General features: G+C 44.7%; 3 non-coding genes and 1 pseudogene across 3 annotated transcripts; all 4 read right to left on the bottom strand.

Moving 5' to 3' along the window:
• Nucleotides 1-14,227: 14,227 nt before the first annotated feature.
• On the bottom strand, nucleotides 14,228-14,300 carry LOC119304649. The gene has a single exon (XR_005148381.1). It is a non-coding gene; the product is annotated as a small nucleolar RNA Z267 (small nucleolar RNA).
• Nucleotides 14,301-14,369: 69 nt separating this feature from the next.
• On the bottom strand, nucleotides 14,370-14,447 carry LOC119304756. The gene has a single exon (XR_005148464.1). It is a non-coding gene; the product is annotated as a small nucleolar RNA snoR122 (small nucleolar RNA).
• Nucleotides 14,448-14,502: 55 nt separating this feature from the next.
• Nucleotides 14,503-14,592, bottom strand: LOC119304659. The gene has a single exon (XR_005148387.1). It is a non-coding gene; the product is annotated as a small nucleolar RNA R44/J54/Z268 family (small nucleolar RNA).
• Nucleotides 14,593-14,726: 134 nt separating this feature from the next.
• On the bottom strand, nucleotides 14,727-14,815 carry LOC119304657 (annotated as a pseudogene).
• Nucleotides 14,816-22,557: the final 7,742 nt, after the last annotated feature.

Raw genomic sequence — 22,557 nt, 5'->3', positions numbered from 1 at the left:
TTACTTTGCTACTAAACACTTTGCTGCAGATACTAAGTTTCCAGGTGTGGTTGAATTGACAACTCAGCTGCTAATACTTGAGAATATTCTTTGGCTCCCCTTGTGTCGAATCAACAAATTTGGGTTGAATACTCTACCCTCGAAAGTTGTTGTGATCCCCTATACTTGTGGGTTATCAAGACTAATTTCTGGCGCCGTTGCCGGGGAGCATAGCTCTATTCTTTGAGTCACTTGGGATTTATATCTGCTGGACACTATGAAGAACTTGAAAGACGCTAAAACAACAATTTATCCCTCAACTACGAGGGGAGATAAGGAACTGCCATCTAGCCTTGCACTTGATTCACCTTCTGTTATGAGTAAGCTAGCGACACCTAAACCTGCTTCTGCTATTTGTTCTGATATGTCGCATGTTATTGATGATGCCACCTCTGCTATGCATGATACTTATGATGAAACTGCTTCTATGCCCGATACTACTGTGCCCCTTAGTGAATTTCTCGATGAACAAATTGCTAGGGCTAGAGAAAAAGAAATTATTGAATCAGAATACGATGATATAGTGATGATGAAAATATGCCTGTTATTCCTGAGGGTTATGTTTTTGATATGGAATCTTCTGCCGCTATTTTAGCTTGCAAAGATAGATATGAGCTCAAGAGGTTATTGATTAAATGGAACAAAGAATCACTTAGAGATAAAATAAAACCCGACCCTGCTTTTGCAACTTCACCTATATGTGTTCCTGATAAGGATTATGAATTTTCTGTTGATCCAGATATAATTACTTTGGTTGAATCTGATCCTTTTTATGGCTATGAATCTGAAACTGTTGTGGCACATCTTACTAAGTTAAATGATAGCCGCCCTGTTTACTAATGATGAGAGATCGCGTTACTTTTATATACTCAAAATATTTCCGTTCTCATTAAAGGGTGACGCTAAGATATGGTTTAATTCTCTTGATCCTGGTTGTGTGCGTAGTCCCAAGGATATGATTTATTACTTCTCTGCTAAATATTTCCCTGCTCATAAGAAACAAGCTGCTTTGAGGGAAATATACAACTTTGTGCAAATTAAAGAAGAGAGTCTCCCACAAGCCTGGGGGAGGCTTCTCAAGTTACTTAATGCTTTTCCTGATCATCCTCTTAAGAAACCTGAAATACTTGATATCTTTTATAATGGACTAAGTATATCAAAGCCAATTTTAATTAACAATGATTTCTGATTTAGTAGTGAGCACAAAGTAACATATATCATGCAACAACGAAGTCTAATTCTCTTCCTATGCATCGGCATGTCATAAAAGAACAATTCATGCATACATAGTAAAGGTCAATGCATAGTATAAACAGTTTCTTGCAATTTTATCATATTGGAAACATGGAGAGGCGGAGATGTAGTTCCTCTCTCATAATAATTGCAAGTAGGAGCATCAAGCACATGCATATTATATCTATCAAAATCATCATGTGTAGTAGTAAAACGCAACCCATCAATATAATCCTTAATAAGGGCAAACTTCTCCGATATAGTGTAGTCGGGAGATTTCAAAAAGATAATAGGACTATCATGTGTGGGTGCAATAGCAACAATTTCATGTTTAACATAAGGAACTATAGCAAGTTCATCTCCATAAGCATAATTCATATTGGCATCTTGGCCACAAGCATAGCAAGCATCATCAAAAAGGGATATTTCAAAAGAATCAATGGGATTATAACAATCATTATAGCATTCATCCTTCGGTAAATTCGAAGGGAAATTAAACAATGTATGGGATAAAGAGTTACTATCATTAGATGGTGGGAACGTGTGATCAACCCGCTCTTCCTTCTATTGTTCTTCGCTGTCCTCCTCATCTTTTTCATCCAATGAGCTCACAGTGTCATTAATTTCTTCTTCCATAGACTCCTGCAAAATATTAGTCTCTTCTTGGATAGCGGAGGAGTCCTCAATATATGGTTTAATATAAGGATTAGAAGCATAATTATCATAGCAATGTTTAAGTATGGCCAAATTTTCAGATTTGTAGAGAGTATTATCACACTCTTCAATAAAAGAAGCAATTTCACAAGTACCCATAAAAGTAACAAATTCTTCAATTTGTTGAACATCATAGTAATTATAAACACCCTTAGTATACAAAGATACGATTCCATTATCACTAAACTCACATTGGTAAGGAAGGTGTTTCTTAGGGTCTTTAGAACAACAAGTACAATCATATACTTCACATAAATTCCAAGCATAGCACTGCAAACGATGAATTTGATCCAATAAAAGTTTCCCTTTTTCAGATATGCGGTGTCGCACATAACAAGCATGCTCATCTAAAGGTTTGCCCTCAACTAAGCTAGTTGGGGTTTCAGCCCGAGCACATAGGGATCGAAGATGATCCAAGTAAAAAGCTTCAGTAGTGTGATAGATTTTGAGTGGTTTCTTCAACCATTGGTTCAGTAGGTACCACTATTTTTTTGGTATTTTGCGTTTCCTACCCATAACTAAAGATAGAAAACAAGAGCACAAAATAAAAACTACTTAGTGATAAAGCAAACAAGCACACACGAGAATATTCACCCCACGCTATAACTCCCCGGCAACGGCGCCAGAAAAAGGTCTTGATAACCCACAAGTATAGGGGATCAATTGTAGCCTCTTTCGATAAGTAAGAGTGTTGAAGCCAACAAGGAGCTAAAGGTAGAACAAATATTCCCTCAAGTTCTATCGACCACCGATACAACTCTATGCACGCTTGACGTTCGCTTTACCTAGAACAAGTATGAAACTAGAAGTACTTTGTAGGTGTTGTGGGATAGGTTTGCAAGAATATAAAGAGCATGTAAATAAGAACTATGGGATGTTTTAGGTAAAGAAGCAATAAAGTTAGTATAGCGAGTGTGGAAAAGTGGTGGTAGGAGTTGTGGAATTGTCCCTAAGCAATTGACTACTTTACTAGACCGATAGCAAGTTTTATGTGGGAGAGGCCACTGCTAGCATGTCATCCCTGACTTCGAATTCTATGCACTTATGATTGGAACTATTAGCAAGCATCTGCAGCTACTAACGTTCATTAAGGTAAAACTCAACCATAGCATTAAGATATATTGGTCCCCCTTCAATCCCGTATGCATCAATTTCTATGCTAGGTTGAAGCTTCTGTCACTCTTGCCCTCTGATACGTCTCCAACGTATCTATAATTTTTGATTGCTCCATGCTATGTTATCTACTGTTTTGGGCAATATTGGGCTTTATTATACACTTTTATATTATTTTTGGGACTAACCTATTAACCGGAGGCCCAGCCCAGATTTGCTGTTTTTTGCCTATTTCAGTGTTTCGAAGAAAAGGAATATCAAACGGAGTCGAAACGGAACGAAATCAACTGGAGAAGTTATTTTTGGAAGGAAAGCTACCGGATGGACTTGGACCCCACGTCAGGAGCTAAGGGAGGTGCTCACGAGGGTGGGGGGCGCGCCCACCCCCTAAGGCGCGCCGCCCTGCCTCGTGGGGCCCCCGAAGCTCCACCGACGTACTCCCTGCACCCATATATACCTACGTATCCTAAAACTTTCATAATAGAGATTAGATCGGGAGTTCCACCGCCGCAAGCCTCTGTAGCCACCAAAAACCTCTCGGGAGCCCATTCCAGCACCCTGCCGGAGGGGGGAACCCTCACCGGTGGCCTAGGATAAAACTTCTGATGAAATTCCAATTTCAATCGGTTGTAGTTCCATGATCCCATATCATCACATAGCCTAAACCATGTCAATGCCTCTCCCTTCAAAGATAAAGGGAAGAACTTCTTCTTGATAACATCCTCGAGCATACCTGCAAGGTTAAATAATCCACAAACTTCATCCACATAGATTAGATGCAAATCGGGATGTAATGTTCCATCACCTGTGAAAGGATTAGCTAGCAGTTTCTCTATCATACCCGAAGGAATTTCAAAGTAAACATTTTCAGTAGGTTCATTAGGTTGAGGAGCAACTCCTTGCTCTACTGGTCGGGGTGAAGATACCCCGAACAAGCCCCTCAGAGGATTACTTTCCATAGTAACAGGTGACAGTAAATTTCAGCACACTATATAAATTTTTCCTTACCAAAGGCGCATTCACTCCCCGGCAACGGCGCCAGAAAAGAGTCTTGATGACCCACAAGTATAGGGGATCTATCATAGTCCTTTCGATAAGTAAGAGTGTTGAACCCAACGAGGAGCAGAAGAAAATGACAAGCGGTTTTCAGTAAGGTATTCTCTGCAAGCACTAAAATTATCGGTAACAGATAGTTTTGTGATAAGGTAATTTGTAACGGGTAACAAGTAATGAAAGTAAATAAGGTGCAGAAAGATGGCTCAATCCTTTTTGTAGCAAAGGACAAGCCTGGACAAACTCTTATATAGAGAAAAGCGCTCCCGAGGACACATGGGAATTATCGTCAAGCTAGTTTTCATCACGCTCATATGATTCGTGTTCGTTACTTTGATAATTTGGTATGTGGGTGGACCGGTGCTTGGGTGCTTCCCTTTCTTGGACAAACATCCCACTTATGATTAACCCCTATTGCAAGCATCCACAACTACAAAATAAGTATTAAGGTAAACCTAACCATAGCATGAAACATATGGATCCAAATCAGCCCCTTACGAAGCAACTCATAAACTAGGGTTTAAGCTTCTGCCACTCTAGCAACCCATCATCTACTTATTATTTCCCAATGCCTTCCTCTAGGCCCAAATAATGGTGAAGTGTCTTGTAGTCGACGTTCACATAACACCGCTAGAGGAGAGACAACATACATCTCATCAAAATATCTAACGAATATCAAATTCACATGACTACTTATAGCAAGACTTCTCCCATGCATGTCCTCAGGAACAAACGTAACTACTCAGAAATCATATTCATGTTCATAATCAGAGGGGTATCAATATGCATAAAGGATCTGAACATATGATCTTCCACCAAATAAACCAACTAGCATCAACTACAAGGAGTAATCAACACTACTAGCAACCCACAGGTACCAACCTGAGGCTTTGGGACAAAGATTGGATATAAGAGATGAACGGTTTTAGAGGAGATGGTGCTGGTGAAGATGTTGATGGAGATTGACCCCCTCCCGATGAGAGGATTGTTGGTGATGACGATGGCGATGATTTCCCCCTCCCGGAGGGAAGTTTCCCCGCCACAACAGCTCTGCCGGAGCCCTAGATTGGTTCCGCCAAGGTTCCGCCTCGTGGTGGCGGAGTTTCTTCCCGAAAGCTTGCTTATGATTTTTTTTCCAGGGTAAAAGACCTCATATAGCAGAAGATGGGCACCGGAGGCCTGCCAGGGGACCCACATGGCAGGGGGGCGCGCCCAGGGGGGTAGGGCGTGCCCCCACCCTCGTGGCCAGGGTGTGGGCCCCTCTGGTGGATTCTTTCGCCAGTATTTTTATTAATTCCAAAAATAACTTCCGTGAAGTTTCAGAACTTTTGGAGCTGTGTAGAATAGGTCTCTAATATTTGCTCCTTTTCCAGCCCAGAATTCCAGCTGCCGGCATTCTCCCTCTTCATGTAAACCTTGTAAAATAAGAGAGAATAGGCATAAGTATTGTGACATAATGTGTAATAACAGCCCATAATGCAATAAATATCGGTATAAAAGCATGATGCAAAATGGACGTATCAGTCCATGGCCTCCATGGCGGCGGAGGGGCGAGAGCCCCTCCGAGATTCTGCCCTACCCCCTACGGATCTCTCTCTCTCTCTCTCTGTTTCCTTCTGTTTCTGCGTTCCCCGATTCTGCCCTTTCACCGTTTCTTAAATTCCCGGAGATCCGTAACTCCGATTGGGCTGAAATTTGGACACGGTTTTTATACGGATATTGGCTTTCTTGCGGAAAAAGAAGGGCACCAACCGCCTTACGGAGTGGCCACAAGGGCCCACGGCGCGCCCTACCCCCTAGGGCCCGCCCCTCACCCTCGTGGGCCCCTCGGGCATCGTCTCTCGTTGATTCCAGTTCCCAAAATTCACATATATTTCAAAAAAAATCTCCGTAAGTTTTTATCTCGTTTGGACTCCGTTTGATATGGATTTTCTGCGAAACAAAAAATATGCAACAAACAGGAACTGGCACTGGGCACTAGATCAATATGTTAGTCCCAAAAATAGTGTAAAAATTTGCCAAAAGTATGTAAAAGTTGTAGAATATTGGTATGGAACAATCAAAAATTATAGATACGACGGAGACGTATCAGCTGGCCCCGACCGGTCTAACCGCCATGCAAAGTCCACCTCTCCTCTGATGCCCAGCGAGTTCCATACTGCATTGGCTCTACCACATTTAAACAACACATGCGCTATATCCTCCGCCCAGGCATTATAGATTGGGCATTCTGAATTTGAGCCGATGTGGCGGTTTACCAAGACGTTGTCGGAATAGCATTATGCAGGCACCTCCAAACAAAATTTTTAATCTTCCCCGGAAGCTTCAACTCCATTGCTTGCGCCAAATAGGATGGAAAGAGGAGCTATTCCGATTTGTACCATGATTCTCAGCGGCAACATACTATTCCCACTGTTTGTAGTACGCTGAACTTACAGAAAATCTACCATTTTCCGTCGAATGCCAAGCCACAAAAGCTTCTGTCTCCTGATGGAAAATTGGAATTTGCAATATTCTCTCCGCTTCTATTTCAAGAAGCTCTCTCGAATTAGCATCTCGTCCCACTTACCCATAGTTGGGTCGATTAGATCACACACTTTGGTCAAGAGTTGGCTACCTCACCTAGTGTATCCAACAATCATTCTAGATGTTGATCTTTGCTCCATCTCCCACTCTCCAGATACATCCTTTCTTGAATGTTTGGATGCCTGACCAAATACATCACCACACATAGGATGACCCTTTTTTCAATTCATAGTTTAACAAGTCACCACTCGAATAGTATCTTGCTCTCAATACTCTTGCATAGGGTGAATCATAATTTTCAATCAGCTTCCAACATTGCTTAGCTAGCATTGCTAGATTAAAACTATGCACATCTCTGAACCCCATACCACCTCTCTTTTGGCACACACATTTTCCACCACACAAACCGATGCATCCTTCGCTAGTTCTCCTCATCACCCCACCAATATTGTGACATTGCATCAGTGATCCCCTTGCAGATTTTTTGGTGAATTTGAAAACACCCATCGCATATGTTGGGATGGCTTGGGCCACCGATTTCAACAAAGCTTCCTTACCCTCCATAAGAGAGGGCTCTTTCCTTCCATCCATTGACCATTGCCAGAATTATTTCAATGATATGTTTGAAACAATCAAGCCTGTCTACCCCAATCATGGAAGGTAGTCCTAGGTATTTTTCTGAGAGGGATTCCGTCATTATATTCAAGGTCTGACGTACTTGAGCCTTCACTTCCACATCCATATTTGGACTAAAAAAATTGAGCACTTGGCCTCGCTTAGCATTTGCCCGGATACCACACTATAGTCGTCCAATACCCGTTTAAGAGATGTAGCATTTGCAGAATCCGCTCTCATTAGGATAAGAGAATCGTTAGTGAATGGTAAATGGGGAATTGTTGGGTAATCTTGACACACCTAAACACCATTTAATGCACCCACTGAATCTTCATGAGCAATCAAAGTCGATAAACCTTCGTCACAAAATAGGAAGAGGTAGGGTGATAGGGGATCTCCTTGCCTCAACCCTCTGGTCGGCGAAAATGGAAGGGTCTCATTTGAACTAAAGCGTACCTTGTACTCCACTGATCTAACACATGACATTAATAATTGGATCCATCTAGGATCAAAACCAAGCTTCCCAAGAATAGCCTCCGGAAAAACCCATTCAACACGGTTGTAAGCTTTGTGCATATCCAATTTAACAGCACAAGTCCCAAACTTTCCTTTTGTTCCTTTTTTCATTGTGTATAAGCACTTATATGCCGCTATAACATTGCCAGTGATGATACGTCCAGGAACAAAAGCACTTTGAGTCTCACTTTTACATACTTTTGGCAAATTTTTACGAGTTGCTGCAAAATTGTTAAAGAAATTGGTATTCCTAGCACCAAACTTCAGCCAATTCACACGACTCCCATGTACCCAATAAATTTTGCCCATTTCCAAGTTTTCCTCTATTTCAATGAGTAGTTATTGCTACCTATTCGCCACCTCGTCAATGAGGGGGTCCAACCGCAGCTATTCCAACTCAACCTTGAGCTCAGGCAGCGATGAGGCGCCTTCAGGATCTCTCTATCCTAGTCATGCCTTTAGGATCTCCCTATCTCAGTCATGCATGGCTGCATGAACAACTATCGTACGCGCTGACAAAGATGTCGCAGGATTCGTGTGCTCCCATGCATCTGTTACTAGCTACATAATATTCCCCTCCACTAGCCACCTTGCCTCAAATTTCTTCACATACACGCGATGCTGGTCACCTGGCACATCGCCCTCTATGTCCACAAAGACTAGTCGATGGTCAGATTTTATGTGTGCTGCATTAACCACCTTAGCATGCGGAAAGAGATCATGAAATTGCCCATTACACATAGCCTTATCAAGATATTCACATAACCTCCTCCTTCGCCAAGTGAATTGATCTCCTGAGGACCCCATATCTTCCAACTCACATATTACTAAAGCATCTCCGAATCTCTCCATCATACTCATCGGCCGTGGCGCCCCTCCCTCCTTTTCATGAGAATATAATCTCATTAAAATCACCTGCAACTAGCCACGGTACACGAATCTGCAGATAGAGAGTACTGAGATAGACAGGTGCTTATCTTCCAACTTTGGCTCCCCATAGAAGCTTGTAAATCTCCATGTCTCCCCTGACAAGCTACCCACTAGCACATCAATGAAATTTTTCCTCTTGTCCTTGGATGGTAATCGGGTTATGCCAAAACATGAGCAAGCCACCGCTTGCGCCGCACTCTCATGAACTTTCACCATGTCCATCTTAAGTTTTTACCTCAACTTTTCTGTCTTAACTGTGTTCAGATAGGAAAACCACATCTGTCCCCCATTACTTCTGGATGTCACCATAGTTCCAGCACAATGACAATTCAAAAGGAATGGATCCAACATTATGTTACTATCGAAATTAGAGATCCTTTTCTTTTCATCTATTAAAGAGTATTTAAGTTCTTTTAAGTGCTTGGAAGGTTTGTTTTGAACTCTTTAGAAATAGCTACAATAGCGCCTAAAGGCCCAAAATGCGTTAGTAAATGGTAAAATGAAGAAAAATGCGACATAAAGCTACAATAGCGCTTAAGGGCCCAAAAATTTCTCAAATAGGAATTCTTGGATTCCATTCTTTTATCACATTCGGATGTTTTGAATTCTTGAATAAACCAATTTGAGAACAGTTGGATGCCGACAAAATCATCAAAGAGTGGTATTCTTTATTTTGATTCAACAAAGTGCTCTTACCTCAACAAGGGGAGCACCGGCCTTTTCTTTTAGAAATAGCTACAATAGGGCCTAAGGGCCCAACATTGGGATGCTTCTGGATGTTGGCTAAGTGATTCAATCTTCGCCTTGGAATAAAAAGAATTGATATTAGATCTTGTGGCAAATGTGTTGCTAAAATTCTTCCTTCATCCATTTCATATGCCAAGGTAGGTAACAAATTGATTGTGTGATAAAATCTTTCAGTTAACTTGATATTTCTTAAGAAATAAAATTGACAAATCGAATTTGGTGATTATTTTCTTCTTCAAGAGATCCTATGGGAAAAGTGTTGCTAAATTTCTTCCTTCATCCATTTCATATGCCGTGTAGGGCAAATGGAAACAAAACCCTTTTCCTACTCTTGAGAATTTTTTTCCATTGAACATAGCCCCAATTTTTCCTTTTTTTATTCCTTAGAATCTTTTTTTGTCTTTCTAGCGGTATCAAACAGCCAACTAATATCTTATCTGCTAAAATGAATATCTCCAAAAAATATTTGGAGTCCCGTGTGGCTTTTTTTTCTCTTCACTCGGACCAGTCCACATAGTTGACTTCTTGTATTTTTTTTGAGTGTGTATCCACTCCAATAATACTATTGTCAAATCTCGCCAAGATATGAAGTTCTTGAAGAATGAAAAAAAAACCTCCAATAAATTCTTTTGTTCCTCAATGTTCAATCAAACCCTCTATTTTTAAGATGGAATCTTCCTCTGGGATAGTCCTCGCCATAGGAAGCCGAACCCGGTTGACCTGGCCCGACGCTACTCTTAGGTCGGGCTCGGGCCCATCATTTTTGCGCCCGGCAGGCTTTTACATACTCAGCCCGGGCTTGGGCCCAAAAACCAGGCACAACTGCCCAGCCAGGCCTAGGCACAATTTTGCAGCAACTCGTAAGAAGACGAATCATATCAGGAAACTGTTACATAGTTGCGAACATAGTTGTAGAATATTTGCAACAACTCGTGCGAACTGGGCACTTTGAGTAGTAACTTTAGTCTCATTGCCAACATCTTTAAGATTACCTTTACACCATGTTGCATAAACTGATGGGCCTGAATTCTGAAATCTTCTCTGGATTATCCACTTTTGGAATGAGTACAATCATTGTGGAATTCCACCCATTCGGAATGATTTCTGTATTAACGGCCTCAAGCACTTCCTTCACCAAATCTCCTCCAAGGACCGACCAGAATTTCTTGTAGAAGATGGCGTGTAGACCGTCTAGACCCGGAGCCTTCAAATCACCTATACTGAATAATACTTTTTTGACTTCATCCTCAGTATAAGGAGCAAGCAGAGACTCATTCATGTAGCTTGTAACACCGTTTTTTACTTTGTTTAAAACATCCTCGTTCGATACATTAATTTTTGAAGAGAAAAGGTTCTAAAAGTATTCGCTAAGCTACTCATCGACTCATTATCTTCTCTCCAAACTCCTTATTCATCCAACAATTTCCTGATATGATTCGTCTTCTTACGAGTTGCTGCAAAATTGTTAAAGAAATCGGTATTCCTAGCGCCAAACTTCAGCCAATTCACACGACTCCCATGTACCCAATAAATTTTGCCCATTTCCAAGTTTTCCTCTATTTCAATGAGTAGTTATTGCTGCCTATTCGCCACCTCGTCAGTGAGAGGGTCCAACCGCAGCTATTCCAACTCAACCTTGAGCTCAGGCAGCGATGAGGCGCCTTCAGGATCTCTCTATCCTAGTCATGCCTTTAGGATCTCCCTATCTCAGTCATGCATGGCTGCATGAACAACTATCGTACGCGCTGACAAAGATGTCGCAGGATTCGTGTGCTCTGCATCTGTTACTAGCTACATAATATTCCCCTCCACTAGCCACCTTGCCTCAAATTTCTTCACATACACGCGCTGCTGGTCACCTGGCACATCGCCCTCTATGTCCACAAAGACCAGTCGATGGTCAGATTTTATGTGTGCTGCATTAACCACCTTAGCATGCGGAAAGAGATCATGAAATTGCCCATTACACATAGCCTTATCAAGATATTCACATAACCTCCTCTTTCGCCAAGTGAATTGATCTCCTAAGGACCCCATATCTTCCAACTCACATATTACTAAAGCATCTCCGAATCTCTCCATCATACTCATCGGCCGTGGCGCCCCTCCCTCCTTTTCATGAGAATATAATCTCATTAAAATCACCTGCAACTAGCCACGGTACACGAATCTGCAGATAGAGAGTACTGAGATAGACAGGTGCTTACCTTCCAACTTTGGCTCCCCATAGAAGCTTGTAAATCTCCACGTCTCCCCCGACAAGCTACCCACTAGCACATCAATGAAATTTTTCCTCTTGTCCTTGGATGGTAATCGGGTTATGCCAAAACATGAGCAAGCCACCGCTTGCGCCGCACTCTCATGAACTTTCACCATGTCCATCTTAAGTTTTTACCTCAACTTTTCTGTCTTAACTGTGTTTAGACAGGAAAACCACATCTGTCCCCCATTACTTCTGGATGTCACCATAGTTCCAGCACAATAACAATTCAAAAGGAATGGATCCAACATTATGTTACTATCAAAATTAGAGATCCTTTTCTTTTCATCTATTAAAGAGTACTTAAGTTCTTTAAGTGCTTGGAAGGTTTGTTTTAAACTCTTTAGAAATAGCTACAATAGCGCCTAAAGGCCCAAAATGCGTTAGTAAATGGTAAAATGAAGAAAAATGCGACAAAGCTACAATAGCGCTTAAGGGCCTAAAAATGTCTCGAATAGGAATTCTTGGATTCCATTCTTTTATCACATTCGGATGTTTTGAATTCTTGAATAAACCAATTTGAGAATAGTTGGATGCCGACAAAATCATCAAAGAATGGTATTCTTTATTTTGGAAGGTAAGCACCTGTCTACCTCAACAAGGGGAGCACCGGCCTTTTCTTTTAGAAATAGCTACAATAGGGCCTAAGGGCCCAACATTGGGATGCTTCTGGATGTTGGCTAAGTGATTTAATCTTCACCTTGGAATAAAAAAAATTGATATTGGATCTTGTGGCAAATGTGTTGCTAAAATTCTTCCTTAATCCATTTCATATGCCAAGGTAGGTAACAAATTGATTGTGTGATAAAATCTTTCAATTAACTTGATATTTCTTAAGAAATAAAATTGACAAATCAAATTTGGTGATTATTTTCTTCTTCAAGAGATCCTGTGAGAAAAGTGTAAAGCTAAATTTCTTCCTTCATCCATTTTATATGCCGTGTAGGGCAAATGGAAACAAAACCCTTTTCCTGCTCTTGAGAATTTTTTTCCATTGAACATAGCCCCAATTTTTCCTTTTTTTATTCCTTAGAATCTTTTTTTATCTTTCTAGCAGTATGAAACAGCCAACTAATATCTTATCTGCTAAAATGAATATCTCCAAAAAATATTTGGAGTCCCGTATGGCTTTTTTTTCTCTTCACTCAGACCAGTCCCGTATGGAATCTTCCTCTGGGATAGTCCTCGCCATAGGAAGCCGAACCCGGTTGACCTGGCCCGACGCTACTCTTAGGTCGGGCTCGGGCCCACCGTTTTTGCGCCCGGCAGGCTTTTACATACTCAGCCCGGGCTTGGGCCCAAAAACCAAGCACAATTGCCCAGCCAGGCCCAGGTTTTTTGCCTCAGGCTTGGCTAGGCCCAACCCAGCCAAGGGTTTGGCCAGGTATACTCTGGCATCTCGTATTCGCCGTATGAATCTTCTTCTGAGTCTTCCTCTAGAGTACCATATTTTTCCGCTGTGCTTTCCCCAAGGCTGCCATATCCGTCTTCTGAGGAGTTCTATTGCCGACTATGAGGTGCATCCTGTGATCGACGACAAAGAAACTCCCCGTCAACAAAACAATGAGAGGTCTATAGATCCAAGCTCTGCATCAATGATTAACAACAAGAACATGGCGCCCAAGGACAACAAATAGATCCCAACAAATAGATCAATGACAAAACTCTCAGTCAGCAGAGCCGCCAAAGGACAGCAAACCAAGAAGGGAACACCTCGTCAGGACATCATACAGCCTCCAACCGATTCCCACTACATAACACGATGCTTCAGACTGATGGTCATTAATTGACGGTTCCACTATATAACATAGAACAGTCGATTACAGTATCTTAAACTTCACAATGTGTCCTTGAACATTTTAAACGTTACAACACTGCAGGCTGAAACTACCGCTACTGGACCTAACAAAGACAGCGCTGGAGAGGCACTCACGCAATGAAGCTGGGCAGCCCAGGGATGTAGGCAAACTGCAGCTGGTCGTCTACAGAGGCGGATACCGGGTCAGAAAGAACAGTCGGCTCAGAAAGCCCAGGGATATAAGCAAGACGTCTGTATTAGGATCTCTATTATTTTTGCTTTAGTTTAGCATATTTTTCATTTTCTTAGGCCTGCGCGAGGATTGCAGTCCTGGTCGTTCTGCTCAAGCGACAGCAGAAAAACTGCGCTGAGGGAGGCAGAGACACAAAGACAACGGCAGGGTCAATAGAAAGGGTATAGCCATCAGAGATATGGGGAGCAAAATCCTGGGAAAATTGTGGAAGTACAGATGAACACTGAAGCCATAGATAATCTGAGTGCCGAGGAATTCCATGAACCTAGTTACCAATTATTTTAATAGTAATTAACAGGTGAACCGCTCCCAATTTTTAGGTGTTTTAAGTACCAGGACCAGTATATTCGTTGATCACCTAAATCAAGAGCAAGATCCAAACTAGGTAAAAAGGGTAAAACAGATTGAGTGGTAAACAATGGATTGGATGCAAAAGCCTCAGATTGTAGGTTCTTTTCATAGCTGAAGCTGCAAAGTATATTTAACACCATCACAGGCAGTTCGCCCCAATCCACGAATCAAAAAAATCAGAAAATAGAAATCAGAATAATAGCCATTAACTTGGAAGTAGCTGCCTCAGTGGTAGTGACAATGTGTTTGATCGTCATAGAACAATCCGATAATACGTGCATTTTTATGCATCATCGGCAGCCAATCAAATCCCATGAAAAAACGAATCAAAAACTCGAATCGACTTGGAAAACAGAAACGTCAGAGAGATTCCCATTATAGACTTGGTATATCATAACCATTAGATGGTTCTGATGTCCCTGTCTGATTGTCATCACCTGCTTCACGGATTCCCATCCAAGATCTGAACTGCCTCGAACGAGAAAGAGGATTCGAAAGAATACGAGCAAACCCAAAAGAGCAGATCTGAAAGAAACAACTATAGCAACTCAAACATATCTATCTGGCTTGGGAAATCGAAAACATCAGAGAGATTCCCATTATAGACGTAGTCTGTCATAACCCCGAAGGGTTCTGATGTCCCTGTCTTGCTATCATCACTTGCTTCCATGGATCCCCAACCAAGAACTCGTCAAACTACTAAACCCGCAAGGAAGAAAGGGAAGATTTGGACGAAGCAATACGGGGAGAAGCAAATCGAAAACTCGAGCTCAAGAAACAAACCGAAGGCGGCGGGCGGTGGGGGCTGAGCGATGCTTCCTGATCCCTACGGCTGGTGTATATATAGGTGCCGCGGAACATCTAGGGTTTTCGAACGTGGGCCTGCTGGGCTATGTATCTTAAGCACTCGGCCTATTAAGTTATCGTAGTGGGCTGTTATGCGACCGAACTATGTCGGCTCGGTTTATCACGACTACTCTTTTCCTTTCAACCTTTACTAAAAAAAAACTCTTTTCGTCTCTGTTTGACTCTCTTTTTTCCTTGCTTGACCATAAAAAATGTAGGTCTCTGTTTGACTCTCCCTGTTTCTTTGCTTGACCATATTTTTAATAGGTAGGACCGTGGGAACAAAAAACAACAATTTCTATTCCTAATAGAGCAGTTGGTAGATTGCGTTGCGTCCAGGTATTTTTTCGTCCCACCACCTTCGTTCGGGGTTTTTTTCGTCCTCCTTCCACCTCCCTCGCACCAAGAACGATGCCCCCTCGCGCGAGAAAAAGAAACAGATGATGACCGCCCTCGCGAAAAAGAATCGTACGACGACCCCTCACACGAAGAAAAAACGGACGGTCTCTCCCCGCGCCTGGGAGCTCGATCTGGATCTCGGCGACGGCTCTCCTCTCTCTCTCTCTTCGCGCATCGACGCATCCCCCGGAGCCCTCCCCACCTCCTCCCATTTCAGCGCCCACATCGTGACCCCTGTGGCTACTCCACTCTTGAGGCGTCGTGGAGGTGACAGAAGCCCGGAGGCGTTGGCTTGCCGGAGATGAAGAAGACAGCCAGGTGCTGCGGTACTCAAGAGGTGAAATTGGCGACGGAGGTGGCTCCACCTAGATGTCGCGGACCTCCCATTGGATGGAATGAAGTGGGACGATGTGCTTCAGTGGTCAACGGCGGCTGCGCGGGATGTAGTATGGTATGGATCGGGCATCTCGAGGAGGGGCTCTCTTTGCAAGGCCTCCTCCACGCGTTCTCTGATCCGAACCTTCTTCTCTTTGCTCACGCACGCACAGACGTAGCTGACATGTCGTTCAATGACAACGGAGGTGTTTGAGGAGTCTGTCCCAGGGTTGCGCGTGAAGCACGTCGACGTCTCCGTCTTGACATTGCTCAACACCGCCCTACCGGCTGGGGTCCTTATTTGCCATCCAGGCCTTCCGCAACAGGGTCCATGATGCCTGATTGCTTCCTCTTTGGCTGGATCGGGGTCCAACCACACAGAAGCTATGCCTCATCTTCTGTCTTCTTTCTTAAATGTTCTATGGTTCTTGGTCTGATTCTCAATAAAGATCTCAAACTCGTCTTGAGTTTTTTGGTTATGAGCTACCCTATTTTGTTGGTACAAATTATTGTACTACTGTCTTGAGTGGCGAATATTTACTGAGATGAGATAATAGGTATACTGTTTTTCTATTTCAAGACTGAAATATGATTTCTTCCTGCTCTATGACAATTTATTTATTTTCTGAATAATTTACCAACACAATGCAGGTTGATGTGCGTAGCAGGTGTTAACAAAATCTCAATTATCTGCATGGTATATGTCATGGAATTGTCACAACAGATGTCCTAATGTGAGGACTTAGTCGTGAGGCCAACGCATTTACGCGGTAGCTTGAAGGGGTTGATCGGAATCAAGAGACGCAACACTCAAGACAAAGATTTAGACAGCTTCGGGCCCCGGAAAACATCATCCGGTAATAGCCCTACATGCTGTTTGTGGCTAGGTCTCATTATGCTCATGAGGGAGACACCACATAAGCCGGCCCTCCTCTAGTTGTGTCTAGCCTTAGCTATTATTTTCTGTCCCTCTTGGGTTGCCCTGCCCCTCCTTATATATGTTGAAGGGCCGGCCTACATGTAGAGTCCTAGTAGGATTATGACTAGTCTCTTTTCTATTACAAGACGGATAGCAATCCAGGTCTTATTCAAACTGTTTAAGTCGGCCTGCTGGGCCACCTCCCATGATGGGCCGCGGCCTACCTCCGTGAGGATACCCGTGTCCCATATCCACGACAGTAGCCCCCGAGCTTTCGGGTGACTCGAAGAGTCGGGCGGAAGGTCTTGATTTTGTTGATGCTTTTGTCTTCCTTGAACGCGGAGCTTTTTTACGGGTCATCGACGTAATGGATGCCGAAATGTGGATGAAGAGATTGTCGGGTTATGAGTGTCGACGTTGATGTTACCGGGTTGTCCTCCTAGGCTGGATTCTGTCTCCAAGCCGGGTCTTTCCGAATTTTTTTCCAACCCCAATAGCATGTATATCATCTGTAGCCCCCCAGCGCCGGGTTTGTTTAGGCCTTTAACAACCCGGGGGTCTGTGAACTTGTGTTTTGGTAATGAACAAAGTCCGTTTTTTCACAAATTCTGGCTTGATAGCCCCTGAGGCTTGAGGCGACTTGAGGAGTCGTCTTCAAGCTCTTTGTTCCTGAAATAAAACACATGAATGCATTACACCGTTCATGATATATAAAACAAAATTAAATAATAATTTTGATGACTTTGTCAACTTGTGTTCAAGTTGTTAATCGTTCGACTCGACTAAGTAGGCTTTCGCGTGGACTTTTTTCATGGAATATGATATGTTCAGGGTCGACAAAGTCCATGATAGGCATCAGAGTCGATTGACAATACCGTACCCACTACTTGGTCGGTTACGAGTTGCATCTGACTTAGTAAAGAACGAACGTAAAATTATTTCGCTGATATGTAGGGCACCCATGTTTGAACTGTGCATCGTGGCAAATAGTCCTCTTTGGTAACCTCACGACTCAACTTTATGAGAAGAAACGATAGCCCCCGAGATTAACTCAAAGGTGCTGGATATATTTAATTGACTGGAAAAAAAAATTAAATATCAAAGTGACTTAGCTTGTTTTTATGATGTGGCATAAGCTAGCGGACCGTTGGGGTCGACGAGGCAGTGGAAATGGCAGGCTGGCGAAGGCAACTCGACGGAGACGAAGTCACAGTGGCCTAGATGGCGTGGCGATTCACGACAAGCCGTGAGCATCAGTGGAGTTTTCCCGGGCTCATGCTTTCTGCTCTTACTTGCACCTTCACTCAAGGTAATGGACCTCCTCAATAATATCAATTTAGATCTCAGTACTCATCATGTTGAACGGAACTTATCCTTTGTTTAAGGGTCAAGTCCTTTTGAGGTTTTCTTCGAGGCCTGACTCTGTATGATTCCCTTTTTCAATTTGCTCAAATACTGGGGCAGCTTGCAGGACACAGAGACGACGGCGGCGGCCCGCAGTTGGTGATGTGAGGCTGGCCCGGCGATAGCGGGTCACAACCGTGTCGCGTGGTGAATGTAGCAAGCCTCTCCTGGGGAACAGCTTGAGGAAGCCCCGGGGAAGCAGAACGAAATGGCCATAACGGCGGCTCTGTCACATCCATACTTTATACTAATTGAAGCCTTGTTATAGTAGTACTTGATACTAGCACCAATATCATACGCGGCGCTGTCACATCCATGTACTGCTATAGCTGTAGCTTTGTGCTTCGATCTGTCCTAGCGGTCTGGCCTTCCCAGAAGTTGCCGCATCTCCGCTTCTCTTTTTTTATGGAGGAAAACAATAGCAATTCAGCAGCAGATCTGCAGAACTTTTCCATCTTGATTGACCAGCTTGGAAAGTCAACCTTTTTTTCAGAACAAAACCTTTTTTTCCAGAACAGACAGGGCATGGCTCTTCACACCAACGAAGGAAGGAAGCCAACGCTGTTGGCCGCAGCGTGACGAGGCCATGGCGGCAAAGGCAGTCTGGCTCGAGGCGGCTACAGGTCGAAAGCAGAGGAGAATCGCCTCGACGGGGCGGTGATGGGGGTTGCCGCACCGGCGCAGCTTGCAGGCGGAGACAGGCGGCTCGGAGGCACACCGGAGTGAGCGGAGCGAGGCCGGCGTTGGTCTAGTTGCTGGCAGCTTGATGTGTGGATGCCAACGTTTTGCAAAGGCAGCGGCGGCTCTCCATGGCCACGTTGGAGGCGGCTTAGAACAGGGTTGAACCAGCGGAAAAGGCCGCTCGGCGGAGCAGCTCAGACACGGACGGCACCGATGGCGGAGGAGATTCGCGTCCGAGACCGAGGCGAGGCAGATTTATCCGCGGCGGGTCACCGTGGTAGACGGGACATAAGCAGCCCATTGCAAAGAGCGGCGATGGCCAATGAGGCCTCGCGTGCCTAAGCAGGCGACGGGGTGAGACGAGACGGGCGAGGTCGAGTCCGTGACTTCCCTTTGCAGGCGGAGTTTCTCGCGGTGGCAACGAGGTGAGGTCGAATCCGAGACGGCAATTGACGGCGAGGCGAGGTGAGGCGACTAGGAGGCGACGTCAACCCGGAACCCGACTCGAAGAAGCGCTGGTGGAAGCGGGGCGCGCGGCCGAGCCACGCTGCGGCGGTTCAAGGCGTGACGGCGACTCAGACGCAGCGGATCGGGCTGGCGCAATACAAGGCCGCGGTGGCAAGGAAAAACCGAGGCGTCCTCCCCAGCCAGTAGTACTTTTTTTGATTCCTTCGATCTTCACATGAATTAAAGGGAGCAGACGTCTGCTTTACCTCAGGATTTCAAACGACCAGCAGTAGGAAACGCGGCGGATCGGTCAATGACAGTCGCAGCTTTGGGTCTTGATCTTATATGTAGCAGCAACGCAAATCGCAACTTGCAGCCTGTCAGACTCAACTTGTAGGCGGTGCCACAGCAGAAACGCAAATCTGATCTGATTCGACGGAACGCCCAGACGCGTGCGGTGGCGCATGGAACCCTAATCTCTCGTCTTGATCTCGAACCTTGTACTGCCTGCTCCAAAGTGTAATCATGTTTCGGATCACAAAATAATGAACCTGCCGACTCTTCCTCATCAGACAAAATCACGAGCTCGTCGGTCCCTAGATGAGATCCCTCCAAGAACTCAACACCACTGTACGCAGGCCCCACGGTGGGCGCCAACTGCCGTGGAATTGTCACGGCAGATGTCCTAGTGTGAGGACTTAGTCATGAGGCCAACGCATCTATGCGGTAGCTTGAAGGGGTTGATCGGAATCGAGAGACGCAACACTCAAGACAAAGATTTAGACAACTTCGGGCCCCGGGAAACATCATCCGATAATAGCCCTACATGCTGTTTGTGGCTAGGTCTCATTATGCTCATGAGGGATACACCACATAAGCCGGCCCTCCTCTAGTTGTGTCTAGCCTTAGCTATTATTTTTTGTCCCTCTTGGGTTGCCCTGCCCCTCCTTATATATGTTGAAGGGGCCGGCCTACATGTAGAGTCCTAGTAGAATTAGGACTAGTCTCTTTTCTATTACAAGACGAATAGCAATCTAGGTCTTATTCAAACTGTTTAAGTCGGCCTGCTGGGCCACCTCCCATGATGGGTCGCGGCCTACCTCCGTGAGGATACCCGTGTCCCATATCCACGACAGTAGCCCCTGAGCTTTCGGGTGACTCGAAGAGTCGGGCGGAAGGTCTTGATTTTGTTGATGCTTTTGTCTTCCTTGAACGCGGAGCTTTTTTCCGGGTCGTTGACATAATGGATGCCAAAATGTGGATGAAGAGATTGTCGGGTTATGAAGTGTCGACGTTGATATTGCCGGGTTGTCCTCCCAGGCTGGATTCTATCTCCAAGCCGGGTCTTTCCAAATTTTTTTCCAACCCCAATAGCATGTATATCATCTATAGCCCCCCATCGCCGGGTTTGTTTAGGCCTTTAACAACCCGGGGGTCTGTGAACTTGTGTTTTGGTAACGAACAAAGTCCGTTTTTCACAAATTCTGGCTTGATAGCCCCCGAGGCTTGAGGCGACTTGAGGAGTCGTCTTCAAGCTCTTTGTTCCTGAAATAAAATACATGAATGCATTACACCGTTCATGATATATAAAACAAAATTAAATAATAAGTTTGATGACTTTGTCAACTTGTGTTCAAGTTGTTAATCGTTCGACTCAACTAAGTAGGCTTTCGTGTGGACTTTTTTCATGAAATATGATATGTTCAGGGTCGACAAAGTCCATGATAGGCATCAGAGTCGATTGACAATACCATACCCACTACTTGGTCGGTTACGAGTTGCATCTGACTTAGTAAAGAACGAACGTAAAATTATTTCGCTGATATGTAGGGCACCCATGTTTGAACTGTGCATCGTGGCAAATAGTCCTCTTTGGTAACCTCACGACTCAACTTTATGAGAAGAAACGATAGCCCCCGAGATTAACTCAAAGGTGCCAGATATATTTAATTGACTGGAAAAAATAAAATTTAAATATCAAAGTGACTTTGCTTGTTTTTATGATATGGCATAAGCTAGCGGACCGTTGGGGTCAACGAGGCAGTGGAAATGGCAGGCTGGCGAAGGCAACTCGACGGAGACGAAGTCACAGTGGCCTAGATGGCGTGGTGATTCACGACAAGCCGTGAGCATCAGTGGAGTTTTCCCGGGCTCATGCTTTCTGCTCTTACTTGCACCTTCAGTCAAGGTAATGGACCTCCTCAATAATATCAATTTCAGATCTCCAGTACTCATCATGTTGAACGGAACTTATCCTTTGTTTAAGGGTCAAGTCCTTTTGAGGTTTTCTTCGAGGCCTAACTCTGTATGATTCCCTTTTTCAATTTGCTCAAATGCTGGGGCAGCTCGCAGGACACAGAGGCGACGGCGGCGGCCCGCAGTTGGTGATGTGAGGCTGGCCCGGCGATAGCGGGTCACAACCGTGCCGCGTGGTGAATGTAGCAAGCCTCTCCTGGGGAACAGCTTGAGGAAGCCCCGAGGAAGCAGAACGAAATGGCCATAACGGCGGCTCTGTCACATCCATACTTTATACTAATTGAAGCCTTGTTATAGTAGTACTTGATACTAGCACCAATACCGTACGCGGCGCTGTCACATCCATGTACTGCTATAGCTGTAGCTTTGTGCTTCGATCTGTCCTGGCGGTCTGGCCTTCCCAGACGTTGCCGCATCTCCGCTTCTCTTTGTTTATGGAGGAAAACAATAGCAATTCAGCAACAGATCTGCAGAACTTTTCCTTCTCGATTGACCAGCTTGGAAAGTCAACCTTTTTTTTCAGAACAGAACCTTTTTTTTCAGAACAGACAGGGCATGGCTCTTCACACCAACGAAGGAAGGAAGCTAACGTTGTTGGCCGCAGCGTGACGAGGCCATGGCGGCAAAGGCAGTCTGGCTCGAGGAGGATACAGGTCGGAAGCAGAGGCGAATCACCTCGATGGGGCGGTGATGCGGGTTGCCGCACCGACGCAGCTTGCAGGCGGAGACAGGCGGCTCGGAGGCACACCGGTGTGAGCAGAGCGAGGCCGGCGTTGGTCTAGTTGCCGGCAGCTTGATGTGTGGATGCCAGCGTTTTGCAAAGGCAGCGGCGGCTCTCCATGGGCACGTTGGAGGCGGCTTAGAACAGGGTTGAACCGGCGGAAAAGGCCGCTCGGCGGAGCAGCTCAGACGCGGACGGCACCGGTGGCGGAGGAGATTCGCGTCCGAGACCGAGGCCAGGCAGATTTATCCGCGGCGGGTCACCGCGGTAGATGGGGCAGAAGCGGCCCATTGGAAAGAGCGGCGATGGCCAATGAGGCCGCGTCTGCCTAAGCAGGCGACGGGGCGAGACGAGACGGGCG

Source organism: Triticum dicoccoides, chromosome 5A (assembly GCF_002162155.2).
Source record: "Triticum dicoccoides isolate Atlit2015 ecotype Zavitan chromosome 5A, WEW_v2.0, whole genome shotgun sequence".
Classification (NCBI taxonomy): domain Eukaryota; kingdom Viridiplantae; phylum Streptophyta; class Magnoliopsida; order Poales; family Poaceae; genus Triticum; species Triticum dicoccoides.
The sequence above is the reverse complement of the archived record's forward strand: the minus strand, read 5'-3'. Positions and strand labels throughout refer to the sequence as shown.